This window comes from Phyllobates terribilis, unplaced genomic scaffold, assembly GCF_046119375.1.
Source record: "Phyllobates terribilis strain yellow unplaced genomic scaffold, ASM4611937v1 Scaffold_8__6_contigs__length_399053987, whole genome shotgun sequence".
In the NCBI taxonomy this organism is placed as follows: Eukaryota; Metazoa; Chordata; class Amphibia; order Anura; family Dendrobatidae; genus Phyllobates; species Phyllobates terribilis.
Genome location: NW_027362768.1, coordinates 161,981,007 through 161,999,461, shown reverse-complemented (window position 1 = coordinate 161,999,461; position 18,455 = coordinate 161,981,007). Strand labels below are relative to the sequence as shown.

General features: G+C 40.6%; 1 protein-coding gene across 1 annotated transcript in view; it reads left to right on the top strand.

Annotated features, from left to right (window-relative positions):
- The window catches only part of PTPRF (protein tyrosine phosphatase receptor type F), a 1,261,345-nt gene that overhangs the window by 10,856 nt on the left and 1,232,034 nt on the right, over positions 1-18,455 (top strand). The window lies entirely within an intron of this gene.

The window sequence follows — 18,455 nt, the reverse complement described above, 5'->3', positions numbered from 1 at the left end:
TTAGCGGACACCACATTGCGTTTGGAGAGCCCCTCTGTGCCCAAACTTTGGAGCTCCCCCACAAGTGACCCCATTTTGGAAACTAGACCCCCCAAGGCACCTTTCTAGATGCATAGTGAGCACTTGGAACCCCCAGGTGCTTCACAAATTGATTCGTAAAAATGAAAAAGTGAAAAAAAAAACACTTTTTCATTTTTATGAATCAATTTGTGAAGCACCTGGGGTTCCAAGTGCTCACTATGAATCTAGATAGGTGCCTTGGGGGGTCTAGTTTCCAAAATGGGGTCACTTGTGGGGGAGCTCCAATGTTTGGGCACACAGGGACTCTCCAAATGCAACATGATATCCGCTAACAAATTGTCGGCTCAAATTGTTAGCGGATATCATGTTGCATTTGGAGAGTCCCTGTGTGCCCAAACATTGGAGCTCCTCCACAAGTGACCCCATTTTGGAAACTAGACCCCCCCAAGGCACCTATCTAGATGCATAGTGAGCACTTGGAACCCCTAGGTGCTTCACAAATTAATTCGTAAAAATGAAAAAGTGTTTTTTTTTTCACTTTTTCATTATTACGAATCAATTTGTGAAGCACCTGGGGGTTCCAAGTGCTCACTATGCATCTAGAAAGGTGCCTTGGGGGGTCTAGTTTCCAAAATGGGGTCACTTGTGGGGGAGCTCCAAAGTTTGGGCACAGAGAAGCTCTCCAAACGCAATGTGGTGTCCGCTAACAATTTGAGCCGATTTTCCATTCAATTTGTTAGCGGATACCATGTTGCATTTAGAGAGTCCCTGTGTGCCCAAACATTGGAGCTCCCCCACAAGTGACCCCATTTTGGAAACTAGACCCCCCAAGGCACCTATCTAGATGCATAGTGAGCACTTGGAACCCCCAGGTGCTTCACAAATTGATTCATAAAAATGAAAAAGTGTTTTTTTTTTCACTTTTTCATTGTTACGAATCAATTTGTGAAGCACCTGGGGGTTCCAAGTGCTCACTATGCATCTAGATAGGTGCCTTGGGGGGTCTAGTTTCCAAAATGGGGTCACTTGTGGGGGAGCTCCAATGTTTGGGCACACAGCAGCTCTCCAAACGCAACATGGTGTCGCTAACAATTTGAGCCAATTTTGCGTTAAATTTGTTAGCAGACACCATGTTGCATTTAGAGAGCCGCTGTGTGCCCAAATATTGGAGCTCCCCCACAAGTGACCCCATTTTGGAAACTAGACCACCCAAGGCACCTATCTAGATGCATAGTGAGCACTTGGAACCCTCAGGTGCTTCACAAATTGATTCATACAAATGAAAAAGTGTTTTTTTTTTCACTTTTTCATTGTTACGAATCAATTTGTGAAGCACCTGGGGGTTCCAAGTGCTCACTATGCATCTAGATAGGTGCCTTGGGGGGTCTAGTTTCCAAAATGGGGTCACTTGTGGGGGAGCTCCAATGTTTGGGCACACAGGGACTCTCTAAATGCAACATGGTGTCCTCTAACAAATTTAACGGAAAATCGGCTCAAATTGTTAGCGACACCATGTTGCGTTTGGAGAGCCGCTGTGTGCCCAAACATTGGAGCTCCCCCACAAGTGACCCCATTTTGGAAACTAGACCCCCCAAGGCACCTATCTAGATGCATTGTGAGCACTTGGAACACTCAGGTGCTTCACAAATTGATTCATAAAAATGAAAAAGTGTTTTTTTTTTTCACTTTTTCATTGTTACGAATCAATTTGTGAAGCACCTGGGGGTTCCAAGTGCTCACTATGCATCTAGAAAGGTGCCTTGGGGGGTCTAGTTTCCAAAATGGGGTCACTTGTGGGGGAGCTCCAAAGTTTGGGCACACATGGGCTCTCCAAACACAACATGGCGTCCGCTAATTATTCAAGCAAATTTTACAATCAAAAAGTCAAATAGCGCTCCTTCCCTTCCGAGCCCTGCCGTGCGCCCAAACAGTATTTTTTCCCCAAATATTGGGTATCTGCGTGCCCAGGGGAAATTGCACAACCAATTTTGGGGTCCATTTTTTCTTGTTACCCCTGTGAAAATAAAAAAAATTGGGTCTAAATTAACATTTTTGTGAAAAAAGTTAAATGTTCATTTTTTTCTTCCACATTCAAAAAATTCCTGTGAAGCACCTGAAGGGTTAATAAAGTTCTTGAATGTGGTTTTGAGCACCTTGAGGGGTGCAGTTTTTAGAATGGTGTCACTTTTGGGTATTTTCTGTCATAAAGACCTCTCAAAGTGACTTCAAATGTGATGTGGTCCCTAAAAAAATGGTTTTGTAAATTTTGTTGGAAAAATGAGAAATCGCTGGTCAACTTTTAACCCTTATAGCTCCCTAACAAAAAAAAATTTTGGTTCCAAAATTGTGCTGATGTAAAGTAGACATGTGGGAAATGTTATTTATTAACTCTTTTGTGTGACATATCGCTCTGATTTCAGGGCTTAAAAATTCAAATTTTGAAAATTGCAAAATTTTCAAAATTTTCGCCAAATTTCCGTTTTTTTCACAAATAAACGCAAGTGATATCGAAGAAATTTTTCCACAATCATGAAGTACAATATGTCACGAAAAAACAATCTCAGAATCAGGGGGATCCGTTGAAGCGTTCCAGAGTAATTACCTCATAAAGTGACAGTGGTCAGAATTGTAAAAATTGGCCCGGTCATTAACGTGCAAACCACCCGCGGGGCTTAAGGGGTTAAAAAAAAAGACATGTACTGAAGCGGATACAATTTGCCAAAGAACACATCAACTGGCCTAAAGAGAAATGGAGAAACATTTTGTGGACTGATGAAAGTAAAATTGTTCTTTTTGGGTCCAAGAGCCGCAGACAGTTCGTCTGACGATCCCGAAACTCTGCATTCAAGCCACAGTACACTCTGAAGACAGTGAAGCATGGTGGTGCAAGCATCATGATATGGGCATGTTTCTCTTACTATGGTGCCAACCTATTTACCACATACCAGGGATCATGGACCAGTTTGCATATATTAAAATACTTGAAGCGGTCATGTTGCCTTACGCTGAAGAGGATATGCCCTTGAAATGGGTGTTTCAACAAGACAACGACCCTAAACACACCAGTAAACGAGCAAAATCTTGGTTCCAATCCAACAAAATTGAAGTTACGGAGTGGCCAGCCCAATCCTCGGACCTTAATCCGATAGAAAACTTGTGAGTGACATAAACAATGCCGTTTCTGAGGCAAAGCCAACAAATGCCAAACAATTGTGGGATGTAGTCAAAGCATCCTGGGCTGGAATAACAGTTGACAGGTGCCAGAAGTTGGTTGACTCTATGCAACATAGATGTGAAGCAGTTCTAAAAAACTTTGGGTGTACAACTAAATATTAGGTTAGTGATTCACAGGAATGCTAAATCCTTAAAAAAGAAGAGAACATATTGTGAGTTTGTAAAGACAAATGTGGACACTGCTATTTTTTAGAACAGCCCAATGCTCATTTTCTGTTATTTTCTGTAAAGTATTTAAAAATTGTATACATTTCTCCATGTTTTGAATTATAAAACAGTGTGAAATGTTCCCAATTCATGGAAGTAAAAACTAGTATAAAGATTTTGTGCTTAAGTTATGTTTTTGAACACGTATTATTTTGAACATTACTGTATGACAGACATGAAAGTGTCTGGCTACACCTTTGTGAATGTCATGCTGTTTGCAGGTTTACACACTTTTTTTCATCAATCAGGTGTGTACATGTAATTTTAAATATCTGGCATTATTATCTAAAAGAATATGCTTTTTGACATATATATGCTTTTTTTTCACATATAGTTGATAAAAATGAATGGACCTGTAATAATTTGTATGAACTTTTTCAGTGAGTAAATCTGCCGTATAATCTTATTTTACCTATTTTTTTATCTGTAATTTGCTGTATGAAAGTTCTTGATTCCAGTGGTGGCAGTATTGCTCTTTCTGCCGATTTTTCTTTATTCAATGTCGACATGCAAGGTTTCTATTTGTGATGTTTAGATTTACTATAACAAGGGCAATTTTGGGGATTCTGTGCTCTTCATATCTCAGCTCATTCCCTGTAGGAATATTCCCACCATGTATCATCTTGCAATGTTTTGCTTTTTAATATTCAGCAAATTGAGATATGTTGTGTCTTGTATAGTTTTCACAGAATTTGTTCAATTTAAAGAGGTTGTCCACTACTATTTAAAATGCCCCAATGTATTTAAACTGTGGAGAGAAGTGTTTTTGTAAATACCTGGCTTGTTCTTTATTGCCTGTGAGCGGCGCTATCACTGACCGCTCACAGGCATCATGTGACCCCCAGCTCCATCCTCCTCTGGCATCCGCTGATGTAATGTCAAGTCGGGAGTGACCTAGTGACGCGCTCCCCGCTGATTAATGGGTTTTGGGCGGGGTTTCCTCGTGCTTCACAGCCAAGCATCCACTGCGCGCTTTCCCTCTCCTGCATTCATTGGGAAAGCGCGTGGTAGATGCTGGGCTGTGACACGTGGGGAAACCCCGCCCACAGCCCATGAGTCAGCGGGGAGCTCGTCATTGTGTCACGCCCGGCTGCAGCCGGAACTTGACGTGACATCAGCTTATGCCAGAGCTGGCTGCAGCCGGGGATCACGTGATGCATGTGAGCAGTCAGCGATGTCGCCGCTCACAGGCAATAAAGAACAAGCAAGGTATTTACAAAAACACTTCTCTCCTCAGTTTAAATACATTGGGGCATTTTAAATAGTAGTAGACAACCTCGTTAAGTTGTCTAATGTGTGGAAAATAAAAGACATAGCTTATCCACGTGTAGTATGGTCTGATAAGAAGTGTATTCAGAGATGCATTTGTAATTCTCCTACTTGCTCTTGAAACCTAACACGTTGATCCAGATGAAGGAAAAAACCCAATGAGGCTGATTCTAATTGTCCCGACTCCAGATGTGGCAATCAGACTACTTCCCTGGATCAACATCCCATTACAGAATCTAGTACCCATAACCTGCAATACATTTTTCAAGGAAGGCATCCAGGCCCTCCTTGAATTTTTAGGTGAATCAATCATTACACTACATGGCAGAGAGTTGTTTATCTTTAAAAGTATATTAAAGTTTAAGTAATTTATGGCAAATCTATATCTACTGATACCTCTGATTTCCTTTTAAAAAGTAGCCAGCTATCCAAGGCTGCAATCAAAAATGGATGTCTGGTTAAACCCTATGAGAGTTACAAAACAGCTGAAGAAACACAATACATCTTCCACAGTGCAATACAGCAGATCGTTCTCCTGACTTGGGGATGGCAAATTTTGTGAGGTGCTGTAAACACATCTTTGGATCGTATTGCAAGATATAACGTAAATTATTTAAAGAGTAACTGATTTTTTTTCACAAAAATTTGATATACTTAGTGGACTAAAGTATGCCAACTAGTAGAATGTGTAGACATATACTAGGCGGCCTAAAGGTGCACCAAATTTGGAGCATTTTAAAGGAAATCGCTCACCCCCTGGGACTTATCAGTCCTCTAATATGGGCATACAGGTGATAGAAATGTAAATCTATACATACCTGTATGTCCCATATTAGAGATTTGCTTTCTTTGAAAATTGTTTTAATTAATTCAGCTTTCACATGGTTCCTGTCCAGGGGATGCTAAGAAATCCCCGCCTATCTACTCAATTTCCTTATTCCTCCCCTCCCTTGCACGTCACAGGGCCCTGTAACGTGCACTCTTCTCGTTCACATCCCGCACATGGGCCCCATACAGCAGTAAGGGAAGTAATGCCCTGATGGCGGCCCTGTATGTATATACAGTACAGACCAAAAGTTTGGACACACCTTCTCATTTAAAGATCTTTCTGTATTTTCATGACTATGAAAATTGTACATTCACACTGAAGGCATCAAAACTATGAATTAACACATGTGGAATTATATACTTAACAAAAAAGTGTGAAACAACTGAAAATATGTCTTATATTCTAGGTTCTTCAAAGTAGCCACCTTTTGTTTTGATGACTGCTTTGCACACTCTTGGCATTCTCTTGATGAGCTTCAAGAGGTAGTCACCGGAAATGGTTTTCACTTCACAGGTGTGCCCTGTCAGGTTTAATAAGTGGGATTTCTTGCCTTATAAATAGGGTTGGGACCATCAGTTGTGTTGTGCAGAAGTCAGATGGATACACAGCTGATAGTCCTACTGAATAGAGTGTTAGAATTTGTATTATGGCAAGAAAAAAGCAGCTAAGTAAAGAAAAACGAGTGGCCATCATTACTTTAAGAAATGAAGGTCAGTCAGTGCGAAAAATTGGGAAAACTTTGAAAGTGTCCCCAAGTGCAGTTGCAAAAACCATCAAGCGCTACAAAGAAACTGGCTCACATGAGGACCGCCCCAGGAAAGGAAGACCAAGAGTCACCTCTGCTTCTGAGGATAAGTTTATCCGAGTCACCAGCCTCAGAAATCGCAGGTTAACAGCAGCTCAGATTAGAGACCAGGTCAATGCCACACAGAGTTCTAGCAGCAGACACATCTCTTCAACAACTGTTAAGAGGAGACTTTGTGCAGCAGGCCTTCATGGTAAAATAGCTGCTAGGAAACCACTGCTAAGGACAGGCAACAAGAAGAAGAGACTTGTTTGGACTAAAGAACACAAGGAATGGACATTAGACCAGTGGAAATCTGTGCTTTGGTCTGATGAGTCCAAATTTGAGATCTTTGGTTCCAACCACCATGTCTTTGTGCGACGCAGAAAAGGTGAACGGGTGGACTCTACATGCCTGGTTCCCACCGTGAAGCATGAAGGAGGAGGTGTGATGGTGTGGGGGTGCTTTGCTGGTGACACTGTTGGGGATTTATTCAAAATTGAAGGCATACTGAACCAGCATGGCTACCACAGCATCTTGCAGCGGCATGCTATTCCATCCGGTTTGCGTTTAGTTGGACCATCATTTATTTTTCAACAGGACAATGACCCCAAACATACCTCCAGGCTGTGTAAGGGCTATTTGACCAAGAAGGAGAGTGATGGGGTGCTACGCCAAATGACCTAGCCTCCACAGTCACCAGACCTGAACCCAATCGAGATGGTTTGGGGTGAGCTGGACCGCAGAGTGAAGGCAAAAGGGCCAACAAGTGCTAAGCATCTCTGGGAACTCCTTCAAGATTGTTGGAAGACCATTTCCGGTGACTACCTCTTGAAGCTCATCAAGAGAATGCCAAGAGTGTGCAAAGCAGTCATCAAAGCAAAAGGTGGCTACTTTGAAGAACGTAGAATATAAGACATATTTTCAGTTGTATTCCACTTTTTTCTTAAGTATATAATTCCACATGTGTTAATTCATAGTTTTGATGCCTTCAGTGTGAATGTACAATTTTCATAGTCATGAAAATACAGAAAAATCTTTAAATGAGAAGGTGTGTCCAAACTTTTGGTCTGTACTGTACATATGCACATGTATATGTATAAACACTATGGTTCCTATCAGGATGCCGGGAGGAAGTGGGGAGCAAACCTCTTTGTTGCGCACACCGGAGGTCACTGGAGCGGAAATCACAGTGACTCCCCGGCGCCTGTGCACTAGACCACTGCAGGGAAAAATGGGGCAAAAAAGCACGCCTCGCGTTAAAGACGCTTTGCGCATGCGCGGGATGTGAACAAGAAGAGTGCACGTCACAGGACCCTGTGACTTGCAGGGGTAGGGAGGAATATGGAAATTGAGTAGATAGGTGGGGATTTCTTAGCGTCCCCCGGACGGGAACCATGTAAAAACTGAATTAATAAAAATCAATTATAAAAGAAAGCAAACCTCTAATATGGGACATACAGGTATGTATAGATTTACATTTCTATCACCTGTATGTATCACCTGTATATTAGAGGTCTGATAAGTCCCAGGGGGTGACAGATTCCCTTTACGACTGTCTCTAAGTTGTCGCACAGTTTAAAAATCAAAGAAGATTAATAATCTAGCACAAATGTGATCTCATTTGACTGGTCTGATTCATCAAAATATTTATGCCAGAAAACTGGTGTAAAGGACTTAGAGAAAATCACAACATTTTAGTGCAATGTGGAATTGTCCAAATATTTTGCGACTTTTGGAATTTTCACTCCAGATGTGGACAGCTCCACCAAAGTAGGTGGAGTATGGATGGGGCGTGACAGCACACACTTGGCCAATCCATTAAAAGTTACAGTGTAACTTGTGCCAGAAATAATAGTTATTCCAGTCCTTGACTAGAGTAGCATTTCTGCGGAGGTGTACTGAGAAGATGCACCAAATTAATGAAGTGGAATGCATCTATTATGGAATTTGTCATATCATACTCCCCTTCATTAAGACTGGCGTGTACAAAGTCCGTCTTAATGAAAAGTGATAAAAGCACTTTCTGCAAGTCACTTTTTAAAAGTTTTGTCGTGCTATTAAAAGCAATCATTCCAAAATGCTAGTTGTCTTCCTTCAATCTAACTTTCTTTCCACTTACAGTCGTCAAGAATACTTGAAAAAAGAAACGTATAGTGCACTTCAACACTTGAATAAAAGTGAATACTTTATTATAGATCTATTAAAAACATAGTGCATACAGGCTGTGAGTCTAAGAAATTGACCTCCCTGCCAATGTGTTTCAAACACTCTAGTTGTTACTTATGGCATGAGGAAGAATAAAAGTACTTTATGCCATGAGAAAGAACCAGAGTGTTTGAAGCATGTGTGCATGATGGTCACATTCCTTATAGTCAAAGCCTGTTATCGCCATGTTTTTAATGGAACTGTAATAAAGTATGCACTTTTATTCAAGTGCTGAAGTGCGCTACAAGTTTCTTTTTGAGAGCATATTGTACCTGTCGGCCAACAGGAGACTCTTCACTTGAAGAGAAAATGGTGGATGTGAGAACAACGGAGGTCAGACTGACTTCTTGGTTTTATGTATTTATTATGTATGTTGTCAAGTATAATTGGTCTCTAGCAAAAAAGAATTACTGGACTCGGGAGCGAGTCTTTGTTTTTCAGTTTATCCATCTGTAAAACAGCATTCAGTCATAACAGACAGATGGGCTTTCAGTTTGGAGTAAGCAAGCCATTGGCTAAGGGTAGGAGCATTGCAAACCGGGAAGTCGATGCTATAGTTTTGACATAATGCTGCTGAAGAGGTATTGCTCACCCAAATAGACTGGTAATTTTATTGTGTTCATTTTACATTCTTTTTATAAATATATATTTCCCAGCCATTCCAGAAGTACTATTCACATCAGTCTGATTTCTGATTTACACAGTAATATTGAGCATAGTTAAGTAATGCAGAAACTACTGCAACAAAAATACACATTAAAGGTAGGTGCACACAGAAAAATCTGATGTGAACCTGGAGCAAACTGCATACAGTGGGTACGGAAAGTATTCAGACCCCTTTAAATTTTTCACTCTTTGTTTCATTGCAGCCATTTTGTAAATTCTAAAAAGTTCATTTTTTTCTCATTAAAGTACACTCTGCACCCCATCTTGACTGAAAAAAAAAACAGAAATGTAAAAATTTTTGCAAATTTATTAAAAAAGAAAAACTGAAATATCACATGGTCATAAGTATTCAGATCCTTTGCTCAGTATTGAGTAGAAGTACCTTTTTGAGCTAGTACAGCCATGAATCTTCTTGGGAATGATGCAACAAGTTTTTCACACCTGGATTTGGAGAGCCTCTGCCATTCTTTCTTGCAGATTCTCTCCAGTTCCGTCAGGTTGGATGGTGAACGTTGGTGGACAGCCATTTTCAGGTCTCTCCAGAGATACTCGATTGGGTTTAGGTCAGGGCTCTGGCTGGGCCAGTCAAGAATGGTCATAGAGTTGTTCTGAAGCCACTCCTTTGTTATTTTAGCTGTGTGCTTAGGGTCATTGTCTTGTTGGAAGGTGAACCTTCAGCCAAGTCTGAGGTCCAGAGCACTCTGGAAGAGGTTTTCATCCAGGATATCTCTGTACTTGGCCGCATTCATGTTTCCTTCAATTGCAACCAGTCGTCCTGTCCCTTCAGCTGAAAAACACCCCCATAGCATGATGCTGCCACCACCATGTTTCACTGTTGGGATTGTATTGGGCAGGTGATGAGCAGTGCCTCGTTTTCTCCACACATACCGCTTAGAATTATCACCAAAAAGTACTATCTTCGTCTCATCAGACCAGAGAATCTTATTTCTCATAGTGTGGGAGTCCTTCATGTGTTTTTGAGCAAACTCTATGCGGGCTTTCATATGTCTTGCACTGCCATAAAGGCCCGACTGGTGGAGGGCTGCAGTGACAGTTGACTTTGTGGAACTTTCTCCCATCTCTCTACTCCATCTCTGGAGCTCAGCCACAGTGATCTTGGGGTTCTTCTTTACCTCTCTCACCAAGGCTCTTCTCCCACGATAGCTCTGTTTTGCTGGTCGGCCAGATCTAGGAAGACTTCTGGTGGTCCCAAACTTCTCCCATTTAAGGATTATAGAGGCCACTGTGCTCTTAGGAACCTTGAGTCATGCAGAAATTCATTTGTAACCTTGGCCATATCTGTCCCTTGCTACAATTCTGTCTCTGAGCTCCTTGGGCAGTTCCTTTGAGCTCATGATTCTCATTTGGTCTGACATGCACTGTGAGGTCTTATATAGACAGGTGTGTGCCTTTCCAAATCAAGTCCTATCAAGTTTAATTAAACACAGCTGGACTCCAGTGAAGGAATAGAACCATCTCAAGGAGGATCACAAGGAAATGGACAGCATGTGACTTAAATATGAGTGTCTGAGCAAAGGGTCTGAATACTTATGAGCAAAGGGTCTGAATACTTATGACCATGTGGTATTTCAGTTTTTCTTTTTTAATAAATTTGCAAAAATTTCTACATTTCTGGGGTTTTTTCAGTCAAGATGGGGTACAGAGTGTACTTTAATGAGAAAAAAAATGAACATTTTAGAATTTACCAAATGGCTGCAATGAAACAAAGAGTGAAAAATTTAAAGGGGTCTGAATACTTTCCGTACCCACTGTTTGTAACATGCAGATGTCACCCTTCTAGATTGAAAGAGGGTAAATGTTCTATAAGGCCATATTCACACCTCTGTGTTCTTAAAGTGTTTTTGGGGCAACGATTTTTAAAAAACTCTGCATAAACATGGGTTATATACCACGTTTTCAGAAATTTGTGCAAAAAAAGCATCAGATGAACATGGCTTATAAATGCAACACAAATTGACATGCTGCAGATTTAAATATCTGTGAGCAAGGTTAGTTTTATGTGCTGAAAAAATCTGCAGCATCTGTTTGAGATTCTGCTGTGGATTTTCCATGCTCAAATCTCAACAGAAGATCTGCTGAATTTTCACTACATGTGTACAGTACATATCCTCAAGCTGTGCATATAAGTTCATAAGGATCCATAAATCCCATTATTGGGGGAATAACTGTTGTTTTGTTTTTGTTTTGTTTTTTTGCTTGTTTTTTATTAAAGCGCCACTCCAGCATTTTTTTATTGTAGCACTGGAGTGGCACCACTAATTTAAGTTCCCTGCCCTTAGCCTCATACTTACCGGCCACTGTATTCTTCTGTTATCAGCGCCGTTCCGTTTGGTCTTTTGAAGTTTGTAGCTTGCCGAATCGTTCCAGTGTTTGGTGGACAATCTGGAAGTCACAACTCAATGTAAGTCTGTGAGAGCCAGAACAAGGCCAGAACAAGGGTTTCAAAGACTTACATTAAGAGCTTGTGACCGTTGCCTCTACTTTTGGCTTTTGTCTAGCTTTGTGCGAAAAAATTAAGTGATTACATTTGTATTTTTCAAGTTCATAGGTAGGTGGGTACCATTTTTGTCCTGGTAACAAAATTGCAGTGTGCATGACCACCTTGTATAGATGGGCAATCAGTAACCTTCATTGTATTACATGTAACATCCGGCTTATGGTATATTTTATGTGTATTATATTGCATCCGACAAATGTCTGCACGACCTTTTAAAACTCTGTACTTGCAAGTGCAGAAAAACCTTTCCAGTTTCTGAAATCGATAGGTTAAACTTTTTTAACATGTATTAAACAAAAGTATTTTACTGCTAGCTGAATTGCCAGCACTTTCCCTTTTTCATTCTAATTACATATTCTACTGTCAAATCACCCAGCAGATTTCAATTCCAGAGAAATATTGATGTCGAATTGTTTATTTGTAGTGCTTCTTAAGTGCAGCTGTCACTGTAAGTGTTCAAGAGAAATGTCTTATGTCTTAGACAAAGTCATTGGAAGTTTGAATTCATCGGGTGACTTTAACACTTACTTTTGTAACTGAATGCTGTTGGGGATCTACAAAATACTTTAATGCAAATTTAATACCATGGCAGATTTCTTGAAATTTGTTGTTAGACCTTAGCAATTGGATGCAGTTGCAGGCAGTAGTTGCCCCATTTGAATTATGACTTCTATTGATGTAGTTGGTTGAGAAGGCTCACTGTGCATTTTAGACACCATGGGTCTGATTCAGCAAAGGTTTCATGCTAGCATTCTATAGTATTCTAAGCAATGGCTCAGCCGATCGTTCAGCCGGCAGCCATCTTGGCCTGCACTCCAATACACAGAAGTGCTTGTTTGGCTGAGCGCTCCTGTCTTCCCATGAGAGAGCCATTTGCTGACTTGTCTGACAAAGGCTTATCTCCAGGATACAATACAGACGGCATACTGGATCGATATTTCCCCCAACAACAAATTGTCTAGGGCTGCCGTACATATTAGACCATTGGTTGTACCCATCGATTGCGGCAGATTCAACTGAAATTAGTCTAATGTGCGCAAGGGGCTTTACTGACCTGGAGAAGTACTTATCAGAGAGAGGGGTAATCTTTAAATAAGTTGTCCACTACTTTTTAAGATTCCCCCAATGTATTAACCCTGTGATTATAAGACTTTTTGTAATTACCTTTGGTAGTATTTATTGCCTGTGAGCAGCGCTATACTTGGGCACTCACAGGCATCACGTGACCACCCACTGATGTCATGTCAAGTGAGGCGTGACAGTGACGCGGTCCCCGCGGTTGATGCTGGGCTGTGGGCAGGGTTACACCGCGCGTCACACCCAGCATCCACCACGCACTTTCCCAATGAATGAGGAGAGGGAAAGCTCGCAGTGGATGCTGGGTGTGACGCTCAGGGTAACCTCGCCCACAGCCCAGCAGCCACCGTGGAACGCAGCACTGATGTCACGCCCGGCTGCAGCCGGAACTTGACGTGACATCAGCGGATGCCAGAGCCGGCTTCAGCCGGGGGTCATGTGATGCCTGTGAGCAGCCAAGGATAGCGCCGCTCACAGGCAATAAAGACTACCAAAGGTAATTACAAAAAGTCTTATAATCACAGGGTTAATACATTGGGGGAATCGTAAAAAGTAGTGGACAACTCCTTTAAGGGGTGTCCCCTTTTACTGTCCATTAACCTGCATTATTCGTATTGTTTTGTGATGAGACAGAGGCCTTTTAACTTGATTTGATTGTGTTTGCTTCTCCCTATCCAATATATTTGTCTTTTCAAAGCTTTTGTTTGATTTGTGTGTTTCTAGTTGTCAGTTTAAAAGTAACTTTTCTCTAGAGCCCTGAGATTGTAGCATAAACTGAAGTGTATGTGGGAACTATACCTGACCAACTCAGCGTAATTGCTTCACGCACTAAAAAATCCCTTGAAGCAAAGAATTATGAGCCATTTTGTGCTTTGTTCACACCAGAGATTCTGGCTGTTTGTGCACCTTGTCCTATTGATTTTAGTGCTATTTCTGACTATGCACTGATGACGGCCTTAGGATGTTATTCCATGTGATCACTAAGCAGTGCGTAACTAAAGCAAAACAGAATAATGTTCTTCCTGCTGTTACCCAAAATTCATCTAATTTACAAAGCTGAATGCTACAATGGGGAGCTGCGAGGACTAGCGTAATAATCAGCTTAATTGCTCCCTAAAAGTGAAATTTGATTTATATATACACTGAAACCTCTTTGAAATGACCACCTAAAATCACATTGAAAAGTGTTTACAGTATAGTTTTCTCAAAGAAGATAGAGATGAATAAAGAGGTGGTCTTTTGAAAAGATTTTATTTTACATTAAATAAAGATATACCTTTTTTGGGTGGGGAGGTTCTTTTTTTTTTCTTTTTCAGATGATCTAACTAATTTATATCCTATATTACATCTTAGATAATGCATCTATCTGATGTGCTCCTGAATCATCTCCAATATGCCATATTAATGAAAATGATGAACTGTTGGTTATATACAGATAATTTTCTCCCCACTGGCACTCCAGAGGCTCAGTAGTAAGTCCACGTCACTATTCTGCTGCTTTGTGTCTCACAAATTAATAGAGATGACATGGACTCACTGCTGAGCAACTGTGGATCTGTTGCTAATCTGATCTGCCCTAGAACTAGTTTTAGGGTAAGTGCACACACGTTGTGTTTTACTGCGTATTTGCTGCAGATTTTTACGTAAACTTTCAGCTGCGTCTGGCAGTACCAGCAAAGTCTATGAGAAACCAGATTTCACTGTTCCCACATGTTGCTTTTTGTTTGCTGCGTATTTTCAGTGATTAGAAAAACGCTGAAAGAACTGACATGTCACTTCTTTCAGCGTTTTTTTCAGCATTATTTCAGCGTTTTTTTCAGCATTTTTTCAGCGTTTTTTTCACCCATAGGAAATAATGGAGGGTTGAAAAAACGCTACAAATACGCAGCAATAACGCACCAGAAAACGCACCTGCGTATTTTGCTGCGTATTTGCAGCGTTTTTGATGGCAAAATAGAAAGGGGGTCCTTTTTTTCACAGAACTTTATGTGCATTGCTAAATAAAGACAGAAGGACAGTGAAAAAAATGCTGCAAATACGCAGCAAAAACGCAACAAAAAACGCAGCTAAACCTACGTTTTTGACCCAGATAATCTCCTGCCAGAGAAAATTTATCAGTAGATTTCATGCAGATTTTGGTGCAGAAAACATGCAGAAAAAACACAACGTGTGTGCACATACCCTTAAGCTGTGTGCACACGTTGCAGATTTGGTGTTTTTGTCAAGTTTTTTTCTGCACGGATTTGTGACAAAACCTGATGCCAGCAAAGTGAATGAGAAACCTGAAGTGTCATGCACACATTGAGTATTTTTCACTCGCATATTTGGTGCACAAAATAATCTGCAGCATGCCAATTCTATGTGCTTTTTCACTCATTGAATGCACTGAAAAAACGCAGGCTAAAAAACGCAACGTTTTTGAGGCTGCATTTTCCTTTCAAAAGATTGCAAAAATGTATGCATTCAAGTAAACAATGTATGCCCATACCCTTATTTCTATCCTGAACAGCATAATTTCCAGATCATCTGGTGCTGTATTAATGTTTTTATTTATATATACACACGCTAAATAAAATATAAAGAGAATAAGAATGCAATTATATCAATATTTTATTCACAACTGCACAAACTAGAAAACTACATCACATACCAGAAGTTGAAAGTTAGAAATTTTTCCATTTCATTTGAAAAAAAAAAAAACTCATTTAGAAATAGATGGCAGCAAAAATGTTGGGACAAACCTATATTTGGTGGTTTCGCAATTTTTACCTGTTGACCTGTACAGGTTATACAGAGCCAACCTCTATGCTCGGGTCATACTGACATGGGACTCCTGCTACAAATCACTGTTCACAGCACTGTTTTAGGCTCATCTGATTAGGTGGATTCACGAACTAGGAGGGCAGGTGAAGAGGGACGTGGCAAATCTTGGGCAACACACAGTGGGTAACCATTGGTTTATTGCAAGGCTGAATGCACAATATGTACTGAGGCCTATAACAGTTAATTAGCTTACTGCAATCAGTTGGTTGTACCAGGAGATGGTAGTCAGAGTGTTACCTGACAGTGTGCAGGATCACAGAGGTGTTGCAAGATGAAAGCACAAAATGAACAGAGTCGAATAACAGTTCGTGGCTTACTACAAGCGGTGGTTTAATCCAGGAGATAGCAATCAGAGGATTAACCTGCAAGACTGTAGGTATGCAGTATCTCAGCGGTTGGCAAGATGAAAGCACAGAATGAATGGATGGTGGAGCACTCTAACCGAAGACTGAACTGTAGAGTCTCAATCCTAACATACAGGTGTTTGTCTCAAGAGGCCGAGGAAGATGTTGTCAGAGACATATAGAGCAACTTGCAAACCCAACTCAGAGCACAATAGAGGGCAGTAGCCATAGGCGAAGGGAGTGGAGCCCAGCCCCTCGGGGACAGATGTGTAACAGACTGGCATGTTGGACACCCCTCTGCAGCCAGACATTTGCTGAAGCAGTTGTATGCCTGTCCTTGACAGAAAAGACGGGTGGGATACTTTACCATCAGAAGAAGAGTGTTCAGGATCAGTAAAGTGAGTATCCTTTTTTTTTTTTTACAAATGTTTTACTCCATGCTGTTTAGATTATAAAAATGTTTAGTTATGGAAAAGCCCTTTAATACTTATTTTCTGTTATTTTATTAATACAGCCAAAGTCATGGTATGTTTTGGAAGGCTGTAGAAAATGTTTAAAATCCTGACTGTAATTGTATGAAAAACATATGTAAATTTCAGTAACTGTCATTTATTTTATACAAGTAATATTGGTCAACCATTACCAGTGGCCTTTATGTGCGACTGCAAAAAATAACTTTGTGCCCTTCAAATTAAGAGTTGAGAGATCTGTAATGTGTAGTAATGAGGGAGTGAGTTCACAATCCATGCAGTGCTGACATTTATACATAAAAGACGAAACGATGACAGTGGAAGAACAGGTGAATGTGTGGATGAGACATTTCATGTAGAAATGCAATGTTAACATGGTCTAGGGAATATTGATGATAAAAGCCTTGGATGTAATGGCTGTGATTTCTTAAATCAGGATGCTGGGTATGAACATTGTATGTTTAGTTTGATATTTCAAAAGAATAGACAAAAAAAATCCAAGAAGTGGAATAGTAGTGCCCAGTTGTCAACTCATTCATACATTTCTAGCCTTAACAGTAACAGAACAACACACCGTTCTAAAAAAAAAAAAAATTTCTGGGAAATATAAGTATTTTGTTACTCACTTGTCTCAGCTCAGGCACAGGCCTTTTTTTCCTCACCTATGGCTTACTCCCTTTATGCTAGTCCACACTTTTACTGTGGTTATCCAGGAAGCACCTCTGACATCATCACTAAAGTCTTTTTCATAGCTCAGGCAGCTATGTGCTGTGTGAATATTAAGAAAGCATTTCTTCCTGTTACCATATGTTTTTCAGGAGTTGCTTCCCATTTCTAAGCTCATCTTTAGTCAGATGTCTATCTCTTGCTACTCCTGACTAACATTCAATTACCAGTGTTTATTTCTAAGCTCAGTCCAGTTTACCTAGGTGCATTCCACACCTATCATTCTTCAATCAAATTTCCAGCTTATCAACTTCTTAATGTTCTTTCACACCTCAACCTCTGCAATCAAGGTAATATCTCTTCAAGCAAGTTTCCAATATATGGCTGCTATTTATGTTTGAACCTTATCTCTGCAAGCAAGTTTGTCAATACTTCATTGCTTTCATGAGGTTAACAATTTCCTTGCTACAAGCTCCTGTTTGCATACATCCCTAATATTAACCATAAGCAAGTTACTAGTTTGCCTATTCATCTGTTATTTCTGTGTGCAACCTCATCTCTGGAAGTTATAACCAGTTTGCCATTATATCTTTGCCATTAACCATTTGCCTACAGCAAATTCTGGATTGTCTATACATCTATTGTTCCCATATGTATCCTTACACTCTACTCGGTTACATTTGGTGCTTTCTGCTTGTCTGCTGTCCTGCATAACCCTGTCTTGGTTCTCATTGCTCCATGTTCCATCCGGCAAGTCCCACTCCACTGCATCGGTCAGTGATACTCAGCATGACCAACAGCTTAGAGAATCTATCTTGCTAGCTGAGCCCATAACATATTTATTACTTGGAGAGCTGATGGTTCCTTTTTAAATTATGGAAAACTATATAGAATTCAATAACCAGTTACTAACGTGTGCATAGACTGTTACCACACTATACTTGAACTGTTACATCATCATCCAATCCCAGACTAACCTGCTTCATCGACTGATTGCCCTTTTTGCATTCATTCTGTAACATCATCTTTTGATCACCAACTAAACTGCTGCATAGACGATAAAGCTGTGTGCCCACGATGCGTTTTTCAAGCGTTTACGCTGCGGAATTTTTGCAGCGTAAACTCTTGGGAAACGCTTGGTAAACCTTCCCCCATGGTCTCCAATGCAATTCCGCACTTTCAATGCCCATGCTGCTGATTTTTCCGCAGCGTTTATGCTGCGCTCAAAAATCCGCAGCATGTCCATTAATTTTGCGGAAGCGCTGCGTTTTCGCCGCCATTGACTTGCATTAGAACGCGCCAATTCCGCAAGACTGCATCTGTACTTGCGTAATTGGCG